General features: G+C 33.9%; 2 long non-coding RNA genes across 2 annotated transcripts in view; one reads left to right on the plus strand and one right to left on the minus strand.

Moving 5' to 3' along the window:
* The window catches only part of LOC145248245 (uncharacterized), a 166,289-nt gene that overhangs the window by 51,358 nt on the left and 98,162 nt on the right, over window positions 1-16,769 (minus strand). Inside the window, exon 2 of the long non-coding RNA XR_013863346.1 lies at window positions 3,443-3,655. This is a non-coding gene — a long non-coding RNA (uncharacterized LOC145248245). The remainder of the gene's footprint in view (window positions 1-3,442; window positions 3,656-16,769) is intronic.
* LOC145248243 (uncharacterized) overlaps window positions 16,309-16,769 on the plus strand; it is a 35,400-nt gene continuing 34,939 nt past the window's right edge. Inside the window, exon 1 of the long non-coding RNA XR_013863344.1 lies at window positions 16,309-16,536. This is a non-coding gene — a long non-coding RNA (uncharacterized LOC145248243). The remainder of the gene's footprint in view (window positions 16,537-16,769) is intronic.

Below are 16,769 nucleotides of genomic sequence, written 5' to 3' on the forward strand. Positions count from 1 at the left end.
TTTGTTCTTTGTTGTGTTCTTTTGGGGTTCTTAGTTGGTCTATTGGAATTTTTTCAGCCAGCTCAATACCTTTCTGTAATAGTGGTAGTGGGTATCCTCTTTTCCGCAGTGTTATTTGTAGTTCATTCAGTTTAGTTGAACGGAGGTGTCTGTCTGTTACTATGGTGCAGACTCTACGTGCTAGGGAGTAGGGTATTGATTTTAGACAGTTTTTAGGATGGTGGCTTTTGAAGTGGAGGTATTGTTGAGTGTCTGTGGGTTTGTGGTAGATGTCTGTGATTATGTTGTTGTTTTTTATTGTTACTAGGATGTCTACCTTTTATTGTTACTAGGATGTCTACCTTTCCTAGACATCCTAGTAACAATAAAAAACAACACGTTACGGCATATCAATCCTTTTCAGGTTATTTAATGCCGAATCCAGTGATTTGAAGAACAATTATTTAATAGAGTATATTTGGGTTTTTTTAAGTCGGTTTCTATTTAACCTATAGTTGGGACCCTAACAGGTACTACCAGTCCGGGTCAGAGTGGACCCGGGAGCAATGGCAATTAAAAGGTGGCTCCACATTCCCCAAAGCCCGCAAGCTAGGGCCTCACCATTGGATATAGTTTAAGGTCATATCTAGGACCCGTAGTAAATTTAGTTCTAATTTACACGTTTCTAAGGATTGAAGGTCTAATTCTCAGTGCGGGCGACAATAAAAATACTATTGCGAATGACTAAAAATTTATCTGGAGTTATGGGTGGCAAAACGAAAGCGTGCTACCCCTGTGAACTAAAAAAAAAGTGGATTCAGTTCGAAAATCCGTATATATTCCCGAGTTCGAAAGTAAGATTTCCGAGTTCAATAGAAAGATTCCCAAGTTATACAAGATACATCTGAAAATGTCGGAGGTCATATCCATCGATTCGTTGTGTAAATAACACTCAAGATGGAGACAACAAGCCGAAGAATGCAAATAAGACGAACCATGCAAGAATTGTAAGCGTTTCCATTTGGTTTTCCAAGCCATTATGCAACGCCGCCTAACCAATTTAGTTTTTTCGTTTTTATAATAATTTTATTAGATCTCTTTTTTTTACTTGTAAACAAATGCTATTTAAAAAATATCTAAACAAAAAAACATTAAAAGTTTTAGATGCGTCATGCGAATAGTCAGATGCGTAGAACGTCACAAATCGTGAGGCAATCTGATATCGATGTACAATAATTATTAGTGTATTTATATGTTTTTAATTTAATTTCATCATTTTGTTCTAGCTAGCGATTGGACATTATTCTGGATGCAAAGCATCAGCCGCTATGTCATATATTCCAACCGACGGGTTTTTCTGAAGGTTCTAACGATCGCTTTAAGTGAAAATGGTTTTATCTCTCTTGCACTAAGTGCACCGGATATATCTGTAAGGTAATTTTCTAAATTCTTTTACATGAGTCTGGTTGCTTCTATAATAACTGGAATGGTGGAAATCTTCCTAAGATTCCAGTTTATTTTCATGCTGTACATAAAGTATTGGTATTTCATTACATTTCCATATCAACTGTTTATTCCAGCATAAAAAGGGACAGTACCTTATTCCTCTTTTTCACCCATATCTCTCTATTTGGTTTAATATCTCCGTTTTCTGGGGCCCTGTCGGTGGGGCATTAGAATACACTGACTGGCCCCCTGCAGAGGGTAAAAGTCCCTCAATGGGGGTCCTAGATATGACCTTAAACTATATCCAGTGGTGAGGCCCCAACTTGCGGGCTTTGGGGAGTGTGGAGCCACCCTTTAATTACCATTGCTCCCAGGTCCACTCCGACCCGGAGTGGTAGTACCTGTTAGGGTTCCAACTATGAGTTAAATAGAAACCGACTTGAAAACAACAAATATATTCTATTAAAAAAAATTTCTTCAAAATCTTTGGATTCGGCATTAAATAACCCGAAAAGGGTTGATATGCCGTAAAACAAAAACAACCAACCGTTTTCTGAGTACGCACCTGTAGGTATTGCATAGTCATAGTGGATGATGTATGACTTATTTCCACTTGTTTTTTGTTTGTTTGTTTGTTTTTTCTGGTAAATGTTGCCAAAACATGCTGCTGCATCCGATATTCGAAATTTTACAGAGGATCCAGTGGAGATATTTACACACACTCTACTCCAGGATCATCACTGTCTTAATTCGTATACACAGTGCGTGACAAGAGATACGCGCAAACATTATATTTACCTCTTAGGTATGTTTGGTGCAAATATAACCAGCCATAAAGTATTTTATGTACGGCAGAATTACGTTGACGCACCAATTCTCGCCAGATCATGGAAGCTAAGCAACGTTAAGCCTGACCAGAACCAGATGGATGACTATTTCGGGAAGACTATGCGCCAGATGGGAAGACTATTTTGAGAAGACTATACTACGAACAATGTTAAATGTATCTTGGAAAGTTGACTGTGGGGCCAGAACCCTCACCTCGAATAAAGAACTTCTCGCTACAAAAGCATCTACAAAGTTGTGGATGGCCTATGCCCTTCCAGGGGGCTCAAGGCTATGAATGGGTGGATAAAGTATTTGATGGTGCGATTATAAGTAGCCTAAGGTACTTTATGGCGCAGTTATAATCATCGTAAAGTATTTAATGGTGCAATTACAATCAGCCTAAGGAATTTTGTGAATCAATTATAGACACGCGTGCATTATATGTCTAATTCGTATATTTGAGTTAATTTTCTATTTCTAGTATACTATGCTGCATGATGTTACTATCGTGTGCAGTCAGACTAAAAGGAGAAGAAAACCATAAGTTTTTGGGGTTTTTTCATGAGTGAAGATAATGAGTACTGAAACTAGACAAGAGGATTAGTTTTAGCAAATGCAATTTCTAACCTTTAATTATTACTCTTCAAATGAACTTGTGATTTTCTATTCCCCACATTGAAAGTTCCTTCTTCTGTATATCCCTATTATTATCATCTCATATCTAACTATCTATGTATATAAATAACATAAATGTTATTTTAACCATGTTTTAATAAGTACAAAGATTTATAAATAGTTCAATAGATTTTAAGGATTCATAAATAAAGGAAAAAAAATAAAGATAAAAAAATAAACTTACGGATTGTAAAATTGAATAGCGGAATGCAACAAAGTTTTTTCATTGTAATGATTTACATTCGTTTTGTTGATATCAATCAGAACTGATGATAACGAAAGAAAATCAATTCATATAAACTATAGTATGGGCCAGAATGATTGTTTACTCTAATGGATAATAAATAATGATTTTTCGATGAATTAATAACGAGTTCTGTGCATTCATCCGGGCACTCACCAAAAGATTTGAAAGAAAGCTAAACGGCACGTACACGCGTATGCTATGAACAATGTTAAATATATCTTGAAAAGATCATCCAACGATGAAGCAACTTTATAGCAACTTACCTACCATATTTACTACTACCATCAGTGAGCGACGTCTACGATTTGTCGGTTACGGGCAGAGGAGTAAGCTAGAGCTGATGAGAAATTTATTGCTGTTGACTTCACAGTATGGGAGCACGAGTATATGACGAGCTAGATCCATGTACATCCAGCAACTTGCACGTGATGCCAACTGTAATCCTGAAGATCTGGGGCAGCTGATGGAAGACAAGGACATCTGGAGAGAGAGAGAGAGAGAGAGAGAGTAACATTGTGTATTTAAACAGGTTAAGAAAATAAAAAGCATATATACATATATATATGTATACGTTATTTTATGTTTATTTATAAAATTAACTTTATATTTCCCTTGCATTCCATTTCTATAGATAAATACGTGAACACTTTGTAAACAAGTATTTCATATTCAGCATTCCCTAACGTATATTTCACGAAACTATTTGTATATTTTGTGCACGCATACAACTATTATATTCATTCTCACAAAACGGCTTATGTAATGATACTAGTAACATGCAGTCACTTATTGACACCGTGTTCGTTTTTCATACGTATTATTATTAAATATATATATGTGTGTGTGTGTGTGTGTGTATTTGTGTGTGTGTGTGTGTGTATTTGTGTGTGTGTGTGTGCATGCGTGCGATATCTGATTTTTTCTAAAAGTGCTTGCTCCAGTATTTCAATGGCATCTAGGGAGTTTTATGTAGTTGAAGAATATATATAATTGATCCAATTCAATCCTAATCTGAAATATTTAAAATTTCACCTAATACGATATATTAATTTCATAATATCTAAAACAATTTTAAAAGAGTCTAGAATTAGTGAAATATTGTTTAATCGATGTCTCATACCTTTCTGTTAAATCTTTAAAAAAAGATTCGAGGTATCTAGAGTTTCGCGATAGTGGTGGTGGGGTCCGTTCCTTCTTTACCTCTTTTGCGTTTAATATTATTACACTAAATATAGCTTATATTGAGACATGGTGCGTTTAATATTATTGCACTAAATATAGCTTATATTGAGACATGGTGCGTTTAATATTATTACACTAAATATAGCTTATATTGAGACATGGTGCGTTTAATATCATTACACTAAATATAGCTTATATTGAGACATGTTGCGTTTAATATTATTACACTAAATATAGCTTATATTGAGACATGGTGCGTTTAATATTATTACACTAAATATAGCTTATATTGAGACATGGTGCGTTTAATATCATTACACTAAATATAGCTTATATTGAGACATGTTGCGTTTAATATTATTACACTAAATATAGCTTATATTGAGACATGGTGCGTTTAATATTATTACACTAAATATAGCTTATATTGTGACATGTTGCGTTTAATATTATTGCACTAAATATAGCTTATATTGAGACATGGTGCGTTTAATATTATTACACTAAATATAGCTTATATTGAGACATGTTGCGTTTAATATTATTACACTAAATATAGCTTATATTGAGACATGGTGCGTTTAATATTATTACACTAAATATAGCTTATATTGAGACATGGTGCGTTTAATATCATTACACTAAATATAGCTTATATTGAGACATGTTGCGTTTAATATTATTACACTAAATATAGCTTATATTGAGACATGGTGCGTTTAATATTATTACACTAAATATAGCTTATATTGAGACATGGTGCGTTTAATATTATTACACTAAATATAGCTTTTATTGAGACATGTTGCGTTTAATATTATTACACTAAATATAGCTTATATTGAGACATGTTGCGTTTAATATTATTACACTAAATATAGCTTATATTGAGACATGTAGCGTTTAATATTATTACACTAAATATAGCTTATATTGAGACATGGTGCGTTTAATATTATTACACTAAATATAGCTTATATTGAGACATGTTGTGTTTAATATTATTACACTAAATATAGCTTATATTGAGACATGGTGCGTTTAATATTATTACACTAAATATAGCTTATATTGAGACATGGTGCGTTTAATATTATTACACTAAATATAGCTTATATTGAGACATGGTGCGTTTAATATTATTACACTAAATATAGCTTATATTGAGACATGGTGCGTTTAATATTATTACACTAAATATAGCTTATATTGAGACATGGTGCGTTTAATATTATTACACTAAATATAGCTTATATTGAGACATGGTGCGTTTAATATTATTACACTAAATATAGCTTATATTGAGACATGTAGCGTTTAATATTATTACACTAAATATAGCTTATATTGAGACATGGTGCGTTTAATATTATTACACTAAATATAGCTTATATTGAGACATGTTGTGTTTAATATTATTACACTAAATATAGCTTATATTGAGACATGGTGCGTTTAATATTATTACACTAAATATAGCTTATATTGAGACATAGTGCGTTTAATATTATTACACTAAATATAGCTTATATTGAGACATGGTGCGTTTAATATTATTACACTAAATATAGCTTATATTGAGACATGTAGCGTTTAATATTATTACACTAAGTATAGCTTATATTGAGACATGTTGCGTTTAATATTATTACATCAAATATAGCTGATATTGAGACATGTTGCGTTTAATATTATTACACTAAATATAGCTTATATTGAGACATGTTGCGCTTAGCAGCTGTGTTCTAAAATTCGTAATGATCGCGTAATTTGTTTTATATGAACAATACACATCGCTAAAAGATAAAAATAATTCATTTTATTATGATACTAGCAGAACGCCCGGCGTTACCCGGTCGTAATTTCCGCTTAAATATGATATTTTCATTCGTGCAGATCACGTTTTTTCTTCTTCTTCTTCTTCTTCTTCTTCTTCTTCTTCTTCTTCATAATAATAATAATGATAATAATAATAATAATAATAATAATAATAAGAAGAAGAAGAAGAAGAAGAAGAAGGAGTCTCGGTCGACTGTTATATTTAACCTAATATATAGTAGTGACATCCAAACTAAATAAATATATATATATGACGTGGGTTCCCGCCGCAAGAATCAGAACTAAAACATACAATTCTCCACCCTCATTTCTTAGTATTTGAGCAACGCCCATACGCATATATATATATATATGAAAGCCAAATTAACTTTCAAGCGCACCCGATGCGTAGTTTATTCAATCAACACCTCTATAACGGAACCCACACAACTGACGTTAATCTCGCGTAGCCAATGGACCGCTCCGGCATTTTAAAATACAACCGCTGAGACACAACGCGCAGATCTTTACTAACTGACCTTTTTTTTCTCTCTAACTTTACAACATGGCAAGAAATAAAAAAAAATGTACAAAATACTGAGGATGGAGTTAGACTCCGAAATATATTTATGAATGTATTTCTGCCTAAACCTAAACGTAGATGCCATGAGCAAAGCTTCTTTATTAGAATTGCACGCCTGTGGACCTCTCTTCCATTTCACTGCTTTCCAGTTGACTACAATATGGCCGCCTCCAGATTAGACATAAATAAGTTCTTCATGAGCCATTCCCTTAAGTAATCCAATTTATCAAATTTCCACTACTAACGATTAGTAAGATAATGTCTCATTGACTACTGTACACTCATTAACCTTTATACTCGAGTGGCCTCCGGGACTTGATAAGTGGTGACATTTTTGTAAAAAAAATGTTTTTAAAAAATTATATATATATATATATATATATATACTAAAATCACTCTGTGTGTGAGTTCCTTTCTCATAGGTTCCGAAACGGCTGAGCTTATCTTTCGCACATTTCACACAAAGCTAATTTATATTTCTGGCAGTGTTCTTAGATATGTTTTGTATAAGAATCTATCCGATAAGTATAGAAAATCGAAAAAATCCTATCTTAAAATAATTTTTCTTCTCTTATAGATAAATGGTTAAATAAAATGCGTTACAAAAATCTGTGCATGCTTTACTTTGTGAAGCATGCGCATTCCTTTTAACATTTAAGTCAGTGTTATTTTTTTTACATGGGGATCACCACTTATCAAGGCCCGTAAGCCACTCGGGGATAAGGGTTATTCTGTGTACAATAACCAATGGGATAATATCGTAGTAATAGTTGGTATTGGAGATTTGATAAAGCGTCTTACTTAAGGGGACGATTAATTAGGAATTGAGAAAGATGAAGTGACACCGTCATTATTTCTAAATAATTACGTATGCATGTCCATATTGTTTTAATTGCCGTTAATTCCTTCAAGTAACAGTTTTTATTTAAATGCAAAAGTGGTCTGGGTCTGCGAGACGAAAAAAATAAAATATAAATAATAAATACACAAATCTGATAACTATTTGTTTTGTTTTAAAACCCACTTTGCTTCTTCTTGCTTGCGTTTAATCGAAACTGCTTGAACAGAGATACGTCCTCGACAATCAAACCAATACTTACTTTGTTTCTGTCCTACAGCTCAGTCCTGGGACGTTCATATTCACAGGCTTTTTTTCTTTTGCAAAGTGGGTCAGTTTATTGCTAACCGCTTGTAGCACCCCCTGCCCCCCAAAAAATAGCGACGGGGCCGTTAAGGCCTCTTTGTAGGCTAGACCAGATTTCACCTAATATGTTGGCTTTTTAAACCGCGCCTAGTCTTGTGTCGAACTTGTTCTAGACTAGATAAATAAACATGTGGAAGTGTCTATTGAAATTCATGTTATCTAGTGTATGGTCTATTTGGTTGAAAATTTTACGAGGTGCTATAAATAAGTTTAAAGATTTTGTACAGACATTTAACATTGTTGTAGACTCTTGAGAATTCACTATGTTATTGCTATACATCTTATGGGATGATTTTCTTTTTATGATCAAATGAACAACTACAGTAGGAATTAGAATACACCCCATTAAAATCTGATTGTTACAGCTGATGAATTGTCAACAATGCAATCGGCAAGTGAGGACACTTTACTAAAACGATATGCAATAAAACTGTTTTAAACGAATTGAATCCTTTACACTGCTTTTGGTCTGTCTTGCACTTTTTCTTCTTCTCAATTTATGTCTGTTTTTTAATAGTCTCCGTCTTCAAATGCAGGATATATAATATTCGCTATTTATGATTCTTCCTTTCTCAATAGAAGCAATGAGCAAAATTTTTTGCACATTCCATAATATGAAGGCCAAAACCTTGCCTGCTGATGTTTTTATATTTGGTCACTTTGGAAAGCTTTCATCTGCTACTGTCCACTCAGCTGGTTGTTGATTTGACTCCAGGATGAAGTGAAAAATACATGCTTCATCTATTATCGAACTTTTAATAGTATTTGAAGGAAGAATTATTTTAACATTGTCTTCAAAGTATTCTTTGAATGCTTATTTTTTAAAGAAAAACTATTAGATAAAACTTTAAATGTTACATATAATTGTAATAATTTTGAAAAAAAAATTATTTTAAACTAGTCCTTAAAATGTTCTCTGAATTTTTAATAATTTTTAAAGAAAAATTATGTGATTAAACTTTGAAGTTTATGCGGATATTTTTTAATGATATCGAAAATAATCATTTTTGAAAATTATGCGTGAAGTCTATTCTGAATTTTAATAATTTCTCGAAAGAAGTTATTCTATTGTAGTGCTTGAAATGTTACGTGAGTTTTTGATAATTTATCGGGACAAAGTTATTTGACTACCGTTGAATTTCCCGATCTTTTAAAGAATTTTTAAATAGTTTTTAAGGAAAAATTATTCGAGCAAATCTCTTAATTGGAGGTTTATTTTGAAAATAAACCGAATTATAAATGTTCATGGAGTGTTGATTGAGGATTATTTTTGAGAAATTAAATCGATTTTATAAAAGATTTGTTTCCTTGACCTGAAAATATTTCTCCTTCATTAGACGAGGACAGCATAGTTTAAGCAGTATAACAGATGTTGCATGGTGATCTATTTGAATTTAATGGACGTTCGACATTTTTTTTTACATGGGTGTCACCACTTATCAAGGCCCAGAGGCCACTCGAGGATAAGGGTTAATAGGTATACATTAGTCATTGTTATTTTAGCATAGTAAACAGTGGGAATTTTGTAACTTGGATTACTTAGGGGGACGATTCAATTAGAACGTGTTCACATTGGACTTTTTCTTTTTTTTTCATAGGTATCAACACATTATCAAGGCCAAGAGGCCACTCAAGGATAAGGGTTAAAGAGTGTACAGTAGAAATTGGACAATATTATAATTATTAGTAATGAAAATTTGTTAAATTTGATAACTTATATGGAACGGCTCATCAAGAACTTATTTACGTTAGACTTGAAGACAACCATATTGTAGTCAGCCGGAAAGCAGGAAAACGGAAGACAATTCCACAGGCGTGCAGTTCTAATAAAAAAGCTTTGTTCATGGAATCTACGTTTAGGTTTAGGCACAGATAAAGAGTGGGTGGAATTATTGATAGTGTTTACAGCTAGACTTGTGTTTCTTGTGAAAGTTTTGCGAGGGGGGCCATAGATTGAAGCTCAGTCGAACACTTTCCATGAAAATAACGATATATCAGAGACAAACTCGCAACATCTCTTCTGTGAGATAGAGGTTGCAAGGAAGAGAAAAGGACATCTCCCACGAGGCCACGAAGTCTATTTTGAACTCTATTAAGGCAGGACAAGTCCTTTCTAGCAGCTCCTGCCCAGATGTGGCAACAGTATTCCATCATTGGACGTACCTGGCTCTTATATAGATAGAGAATTGCATCAGCAGTGAGATAACTACTGAATCGATAGAAAGATCCCACCATTTTTCCAGCGGCCTTGGCAACAGATTTGATGTACGTGTTCCATTTAAGATCAGGAGTAATGGACATGGGCGAAGCTTTAATTTTCTTAAGCTATTATACCGAATTAATCATTGGCTAAATTAACTTCAAGTTCTGTTGGGAGTGGAATAAATTCGAAAGGAATATTTTTTTATCTTTTAAGAAAGAGGTTGTTTTTAATAATAAATGAATTACTGCGAAAAGAAGCTAACTAACTCAAAGTGTGTCTAAATTCGAAATAAATTTTTCATGATTTTTTGTTAAAAAAAAATTATTTGGAAAAAAAAATTAGATACTTTGCAATGTACTCTGAATTATAAGAGAAAGCTAAATATGAAATTTGGGATCTCTTTTGAATTCCTTAAACTAATCTAATTGTGACCGAGGTGTTTCGTATTGATTTTTTTTTTAGAAAAATAAACAAATTGTAACACTCTATTGCATTGACTTGATGTAAGTCCAGGTTCTTGAATCCGAGTGCTCTTCTTAATTTATCCTTAAATCACTATTAATTAGAATAAGGATATATCATAATAAAACTTAATAATCATGATGACTCTGTTGGTCGTTCTATTGTTGATTCTATGCCTTTAGAAAATTAAATCTAGATTATGACCTCTGAAGATCGAAATACCGATAGTTGAGAAACGTAAACCCAGCGAACAACACCCCCACCTAAGGAGGAAGGATTGGTGGGGGTGGTCTGTACCAAGACCTAACTAAATTCATATTGGTCGACATGACAATCTCACCGGAGATAAAGTCACGTAACTCCGGCTCGTTAAAATAAACTAAACTGGTTGTTGAAGGGAGCATAAACCCAGTTGTTACAGAAGTAAATTGAAAAATGTATTATTCGGTGTGATTCTCAAACCCGAGATGAAGTCACATGTACTCCGGCTTAGTTAAAATACATTATACTGTTATGCTAGGAGGTTGAAATCCCTCTGTTGTTATTTTCTTCTCTGCTTTGATGGAGTGCGAGGATGATTATTCTCTCTGGTAATTGAAGCAGTATATTAGCCGACCAGAAGGCTGGTGGACAAAAAGAATTGCGTCACTGAGTTCCTGGCGGTACGACGGGCACAGAGACATTAATCGCAGACGACTGGCTGACGTACCATCTACAGACAACTTCGAGTTCAAATCTACAGATCTTCATCAGAGTGGATAGGAAGTGTGGCACAGATCGTTATTGTTATTGTTGTGGTTGTTCTTGTATTGTGATCCATGCCGTTATAGTCGGTGTGTGTGGGATAATTTGGTCGTAAGCGGAGGGATATACCGAATAGAGCGACTAGGGTGCAATTTCGCGATTTCTTTTCCGCCCCTCTCTCTCTCTCTCTCTCTCTCTCTCTCTCTCTCTATCTATCTATCTATCTCTTTCTCTTTCCAGGCGGCAATGACGAGGTGCAGACGCGTATTTGTGCCTCTCTGTAAATGTGGAGGGGATCTCCCTCCATAGCATTTTAGTTAAGGTTGGTTAGTTTTAAATTGTAATGTTTGTAAAGAAAATGGTGTTGATTGCTTAGTTAATTGTTTTTATATATAGTTAGATATATTGTATAAAATAAAATAGCTAAGATTTTATATATTACAACTTGTAAGACGGTGCCAGCATTAAGAAGATTCAGCCAAAGTAACCACCAGAATCAGGACGTAATCCTGAGTGAAAGAGACAGCCAAACATAAAATACTATGTCTTTAATTTTCAACTCTAAGAAAAAGACTTCTAACCGACTGATCTTAATATTCTTATCTTTTTGACTGACCCATCGTGTCACAGTCTGATACCGTTTCCAGGACATTTACGTAACATGCGGGTCGAACATGCCATTGACTGGCCCGTAGGGTTACAAATTGTTACTGTGACTTATCCCAGGATATCTGTTAACTATTACTAAGCACGTAATATTTGACAAAATACCCTTTGTTCTACGTGTTCCGGCCTACTTCATTTATAATTCAACACCAGCAGACATTTTGTGTGTAGCTTATTTAAAAAGATTATAAGAATAGTGTGCCTAATTTAGACCAAAGTCACCCCATATTACCGTACGCAGATAGTTCTCAAACGTAGCAGTGTACTTGTGAGAAACGATGTATGATTTTAGTTTTACTAATAGCTCAAAATTAATAAATATTGATTATTTATCATTATAACCAACAATGAAGAGTTAGGTTCCTTGGACATGGATCTAACTTAATAACTTGATTGGAGCACAAAACAATAAATTTTAAGGGGTCACAATAGAGGGCAAATTTTAAAAAAAATAGCCCTTTTTTGTTTGTTTTTTTGCTCAGCATACACCTCCAAACCTCCGGGCAACGCCAGACTAAAATGCTAGTATATCTATAAAAGTGAACGTGTCTGTGTATCTGTTTGTCTGTGTATCTGTGTGTCTGTCTGTGTGTGTACATTTCCCTGCGCAATAACTCTGTCAATTTTAAGTCTACAGCCTTGACATTTTATATACAGGGTACTGAGATTTGGGAAAATCTATGTGATTCGTTTTTGGCCAGAAATTTGGTGACTACGGTGTCAAATTTCAACGCTTTGACCTTTGAGAACTCTACAAAACTCTCCCGACAATTTGGGGTCTAAACACTTGAAATTTTAGATATCGGTTCCTTGGACATGGATGCAAGTTAATGACTTGATTTGAGCCCAAAACAATAAATTAATTAAAAAAATTTTCGGTTTTTTTTTTTTTTTTGCTCAGCATACACCTCACATCTGGGCAACTCCGGGCACCCATGCTCGTCTATCTATCTATCTATATCTATCTATCTTCTATATCTATCTATCTATCTTCTATACTCCTATAAATTCGTTTTTCTTTTGTGTGTATTGATATTCATATTAAAATCCATCATTTCTATTTATTTAAAAAGAAAATACAACTTTCTTATATATGGCTTGTGGAATTGCATTCACTAGCAAAAGATCTAGCTAATTTGCATATTCTTTTAAAAATTCATTTTAATTAATTCCCTATTAGCGTCTTCGGTTTTCTAATGAGATAATCATCTTTAGTTCACTATTACGTGTAATTATATTCATGCAGATAGTCTACATGATTTATACTTGCATAATATTTGCGTAAAATGTTTATAGTAAGTACAAAATAGTTTCCATATATATTTATGAATACGTATATATTTTTGTAGCACAAATTTTGCCTAACAAACTCCTCTTAGAGTTTTAGATATACAGACATGAACTTCATATATAAGGTATTTGAATCCATGCAAAACTTTATATTTGGGGGTTAGCCCGTAAAAATCGGTGCAAAAGTGTGAAAATTAAAAAAAATAAAATTTGCCAGGTGAAAGTCGAACGCCGGCATTACGAATGCATAACATAATAGCTATTGGTTCATGTTTTAATTTTTTGCCTTGCAGTAAACATGTTTTTATAGCCCAGTTACTGACAGCATAGACAAAATAAATCGGTGCTGGCGCATGAGTCTTTTTTTATAATTTTAAAATAATTAGTATATATTGCACCCAATCTATCTATCTATATCTATAAAAGTGCGAATGTCTGTCTGTCTTTTCTCTATTAGGAAGACTATTATACAGAAAGGCATCAGTTTACATATTCACACTTGGTAATATATACATATGCACATAACCTTATGAATAGTACATAGGCCCGAGCAAAGCCGGGCGGAACTGCTAGTCTATCTATCTACCTATATATCTATAAAAGTGAACGTGTCTGTGTGTCTGACTGTCTGTATGTCTATGTGTGTATATTTTCCTTCGCAATAAATCTGTTAATTTTCAGTCTACAGACTCGAAATTTGATATACAAGGTACTGAAATTTGATCTGTTTTCAGCCAGAAATGTGACTAAGGGGTAAACGTTCAACGATTTGATCTTTAAGAACTCTACCAAACTCCTCCGAGAATTTAGGGTCTACACACTTGAAATTTTAGATATAGGTACCTTGGACATGGATCTAACTTTATAACTCTATTTGAGCCCAAAACAATAAATATTAAGGGGTTATAATATGGGTCAGATTTTTTAAAAATGACGTTTATTTTATTTATTTTTTTTTTTTTGCTCATCATACACCTCCAAACACCCTGGCAACGCCTGGGTCCCATGCTAGTATATCTATAAAAGTGAACGTGTGTGTGTGTCTGTCTCTCTGTCTTTCTGTCTCTCTGTCTCCCTGTATGTCTGTGTACATTTTCCTTCGCAATAACTCTACAGACTCGAAATTTGATATACAGGGTACTGAGATTTGGGAAAATCTATGTGATCAATTTTCTACCAGAAATATGTCTGTTAAGGGGTCAAAGTCCAACGACTTGACCTTTGAGAAATCTACCAAACTCCTCCGACAATTTGTGTCTAAGCACTTGACATTTTAGATATTGGTTTCTTGGACATGGTTTTAACTTAATAACTTGTTTCGAGCTCAAAACAATAAAAAATTAAGGGGTCATAATAAGGGTCAAAGTTTTAAAAAATGATCGTTTTTTGTTGGGTTTTTTGCTCAGCATACACCTTCAAACACCCGGGCAACGTCGGGCACCCATTGCTAGTGCATCTATAAAAGTGAACGTGTCTGTGTGTCTGTATGTGTTAGTGTGTGTGTACATTTTCCTACGCAATAATTCTATCAATTTTTAGTCTACAGATTCGAAATTTGATATACATGGTACTGAGATTTGGGAATATCTTTGCGATCGGTTTTTGTCCAGGAATGTGGCTGTTAAGGGGTTAAAGTTCAACGATTTGACCTTTAAGAACTCTGCCAAAATACTCCGACAATTTGGAATCTAATCACTTGAAATTTTAGATATAGGTTCCTTGGACATGGATCTAACTTAATAACTTGATTTGAGCCCAAAACAATAAAGGATAAGGGGTCATAATATGGGTCAAAGTTTTAAAAAATTGTCCTCTGCAGTCTCTTCTAAATTGCTCAGACGATTTCTGGTCTAAACATTTGAAATTTTTCATCGAGGGTATTCAGAAATAGGGCAAGCATTTTAATCGGTTTTGGGTCGAAAATGTTTAGTTACCAATATATAAATGTATGTATGTTTGCATGTGTGCCTAAAATTTTCGACAGAGGCAACAGATTTTACCAAGATCAGTATCCTTTTAAAGTCCGACCTTTCAGACGACAAATATCGAAAAATTGGCTAAAAACATTAATATCTTCACCTTCAACTGGGAACTTTTCTACAGGGGGGTTCATCCCCCCATTTCTATTGTCTAGCCTTAATTTAAGAAAATGTCACTTTCGGTTTAGCGTTAGTCGTAACAGCATAGACGTCAAGTTGTTTCGCCATTCTTTTCCTCCTTCGCGGTACGGGTTCGAGCCTGCCTTCCTACTACCACTTTTTTTTTACAACACAGACATCCAAACATCCGGGTAACGCCGAGCTGAAATGCTAGTATATCTATAAAAGTGAATGTGTCTGTCTGTGTGTTTGTGTGTATGTGTGTGTACATTTCCCTACGCAATAACTCTGTCAATTTAAAATCTACAGACTCGAAATTTTATATACATGGTACTGAGATTTGTGAAAATCTTTGTGATTGGTGTTTGGCCAGAAATTTGACTGTTAAGGGGTCAAAGTTCAACGATTTGACTTTTTAGAACTCTACCAAACTCCTCCGACAATTTTAGGTCTAAACACTTGAAATTTTAGATATAGATTCCTTGGACGTGGCTCTAACTTAATAACTTGATTTGAGCCCAAAACAATAACGGTTAAGGGGTGATAATAGGGGGGGTAAAAATATTGACCGCTTTTTTTTCTTTTTTTTCTTTTTTTTTTTTTTTTTGCCCAACGTATACCTCCAAACACCCGGGCAGTGCCGGGCTGAAATGCTTATATATATATATATATATATATATATATATATATATATATATATATATATATATATATATACATTCTATTAATATATGAATATAATTTTGAAGGCATGGGAGTATATGTGAAATTGAAAAAAAAGAGTAGAAAGGAAAGCTAAAATCGTTATTGTAAAATGACGTTTGTGACACACACAATCTCCTGCAGATGACACCTCCTCCTTTCACTCTTATTTGTTATAAATAAAATCATTCTCACGAACTAGATAATAACAAACTGTCGCCGAAACGTGTTTATACGCAGTGAAGTCCTTATCACACAAGTCTGATCAGATCCGTACAGAAAAAAAATAGAGAGAGAGACAGAAAGAGATACTGGAACGAGCGTTTTTCAAGAGAACCACTGTCAGCATGAGGATTATTTTTGCGTGCCTTGTTCTCCTTCTGGTCGGGACCAGCGTCTATTCAAAGCGTAAGTAAATAAAGCCGCGGAGTTTATTGTTGGTGAAGGCCCCATTTTTTTTGTTCTGTTTTTTTTTTTTTTTTTCATTTTTAAATTGCTTACATAATAAGAGAAGGACGCGTACAAAAATGATATTTACTGTTTTAGTTTCGAACCAAAAATGATAGACTTTTACAGCTCGCCCGATGTTGCTCACGATTTTAATTAATTACACACAGTTATTTTTAATTAATTATACCATG

The sequence above is a fragment of the Euprymna scolopes genome, chromosome 26 (genome assembly GCF_053919585.1).
Source record: "Euprymna scolopes isolate OS-2025 chromosome 26, ASM5391958v1, whole genome shotgun sequence".
In the NCBI taxonomy this organism is placed as follows: Eukaryota; Metazoa; Mollusca; class Cephalopoda; order Sepiida; family Sepiolidae; genus Euprymna; species Euprymna scolopes.